Genomic DNA, 2,914 nt, shown 5'->3' on the forward strand with positions numbered 1-2,914 from the left:
CGGGCCACATGTGGCCCGTGGGGCTTGAGTTTTACACATGTGATATAGAGCATAGCTGCTGTTAACCAGCTTCTTGTTTTGCAGAAAAATAAAATACTGAGATCACATTAATATACACTGCAAACAACACAGACATGCCAGTTTACCTCATTATAAAGCAGCATTAACCTGTGTGCTGCCAGCAGGGGGAAGTAGCTGTTAGGTAAATTGTATTATTATCAACTATTTGTTATACTGTTTTATATGTTCTTAGTTTATGTACTCTTTTAAGGAATGTTTCTGTATTGTTAACTCTGGCTTGCTTTCTCAGAGGGCCTCTCTGAAGAAGAGCAGTGACAGCAGCTCTTCACAGAACGCCCTGCTTTGACCTTTGACCTCTTAGATAGCTATAAAACCATCGCCGTGAAGATGTACAACTTGTCCTGCTTGATCCTGGGTCAGGAACTGGATAAGCTAGTGCAGATAGATTGTGTTGTTAGTTAGCGATAATCTTGGCGCTGTGACTGTGATGAAGTGTTTTCCCCCTCCCTTTAGAGTTACAGCGCTCTCTGATCTTAGAGCTCATGGACATTTTATTTGAAATATATTTGCTTATGTCATTCACACATTTCTTCTGCATTTTGCTGCTCTTGGTGTTGCTTGCAGGCTAAACATACATTTTTAGATTTCATTAGATTTTTTCTTCAAACTGTATTTCCAGGCTCTGTATGCAGAACATTTTAATAGTTTTGCACCCAAACATGATTAATGATTAAAAGTTTGGTTACAAGCTTTTCTCTGTGATTAAATACTATTTAATAAAGACTCAGCACAGGAACAAAGAGCTGCCTAACCACCAATGAAATGATAATCCACACATACAGAGATTAGCTCAACTCTGCTACTGTCAGAGTTGACACCTATTAAACACAGCAAATAACACAGGAAAGACAAGAGAAAGTTAGATTCTTAATACTCGCGAGGAGAACAGACAGAGATGTGCTTTCAGTTACAAATCTCCTGCTGCTCTGAAGCACATTTGCCTGCCCCTCTCTTTTTATTGTCTTTAGGATCCCTAATCACAGGAAGGGTTCTGCAGTTTTTATCACTTCTGAAGATGGAAACAGAAACACATCAGCATGTTTTCTTTCTGAAAGAAATGATCTCTAGATGATCAGACTCTCTTGATGTTTAATCATACCAGAAAACTGGTTTGACCTGAATTTAAATTCATCTTTTGAAGAGGATATTTGTGGTGTTCTTACCTGTGATGGGGATTCGTCAGGAAGACCAACAATGGGCTGAAGTGCCAGCCTTTATACTCCAGTGGAGGAGGAGCAACAGGTCACATGACCTCACACAAACTGGTGAAAAATGGCTGAAAAACAGACAGAAAAGTTTTAGATTTAACTCGTATATTAGTCGACATTCCAGAAGGTAAAGTTTCAATTTAAAAGGAAAATGACAGAAAACATATTGCTTATTTAAATCTATTACTTGTGAGTTTGCTCCTGCAAAACCTAAATACTTTATTTACAATGTTTTTTTATTTTCATCTATATTTCACTATAAATTATTTATAATTGCACACTGTTCTTTTACTAAATGTAAAACTAAGAAACAAAATNAAACAGTTTTAGTATCACAGGTGTTTACTAAAGGTCAACAAGGGTCTGTGGTGTCATGGTCTGTACTCTGAATCCAGGCATCTGAGTGCAAGCCTCAGTTTAAATTTTCATGCTTTGCATCTCACATCATCAACTTTGGAACCTCAAACTGAAACAAAGCAGAGGAGTTCAGTTCCTGTAGTGTAGTGGTTATCACATTTGCTTTACACGCAAAAGGTCTCTGGTTCAAAACCAGACAGAAATGGTTTTTTTTGGAGGTTATGCATCTCTTGGGGTGCAGTGAGACAAGAGCCTTCCTCCTTCATTATGATTCATTTGCCAATCGACTTCAATGTAGGCTTCTTTGAAATCGAAGCTACTTTACTTTAATTACCAATTGGCAGTTCTATGGCGTAATGCACATGTGTCAAACTCAAGGCCCACGGGCCACATGTGGCCCCCCAGTATTTTATAGGCTGATGATTGACTTAAAATAGGTTTTGAGCACGAATTGACTACAAACTACATCTCCCATAATGCATTCAGATTGTTACCAGCCAACATAGGTTGAAATGGCGTTGAAGACACGCTGTCAGCTCCCGGTCAGAAAGACACATTTAGTTCAGAGACCATGAGATGATATTCAGAAAGGATTTTTTAATTTATTGATTTCAGTTGCCTCTGAAACTAAATCTTTGCATAAAGTCTATAATGTCTGCCCATGTGACACCGATTTAAATATTGTAATTTTTAAGTAATTTTACATCCATGGAAACTCAAATGTAATATTTAAAACTTCAGTACATAAAATCAGTTATTTAACAATATGAGGTGGTGTTTAATTTATTTTATCTTATAAAATAAATTATTTTATACATTGTATAAAATTGTATTTTATACATTTATGCTAGGGTTGCCCAAGTCTAGTTTTCCAGAGCTACCATCTGCAGCTTTAGATGGTTCCTTCTCTGACACACCTGGACCATTGACTCATTATAAGCCTCTACAGAACTGAATGAGGGAAGTCAGCCTTTTGTCTGGGGTGTTTTAGCAGGGATGCACTCCTGATTTGTACCGTCAATGTGGCCCGTTGAGGGGGGCCAATATGCTGAAGTGGCCCTCGGTGAAATTGAGTTTGACACCCCTGGTTTAGAGGGATGTACTGTCTTACGTTAGATTTGGTAATGAAGACCTATATGATTCAGAGGGAGGAGTCTTATGACAACGGTCTCTGTTAGCTGACACCAACATCAGGCTGTCATTAATATATCCTGACATGTTTGCAGAAAGAGTCATGAGAGGCAACATCCTCAAAGTCAGACATTGTG

Source organism: Poecilia formosa, unplaced genomic scaffold (assembly GCF_000485575.1).
Source record: "Poecilia formosa unplaced genomic scaffold, Poecilia_formosa-5.1.2 Scaffold646, whole genome shotgun sequence".
Taxonomy (NCBI): domain Eukaryota; kingdom Metazoa; phylum Chordata; class Actinopteri; order Cyprinodontiformes; family Poeciliidae; genus Poecilia; species Poecilia formosa.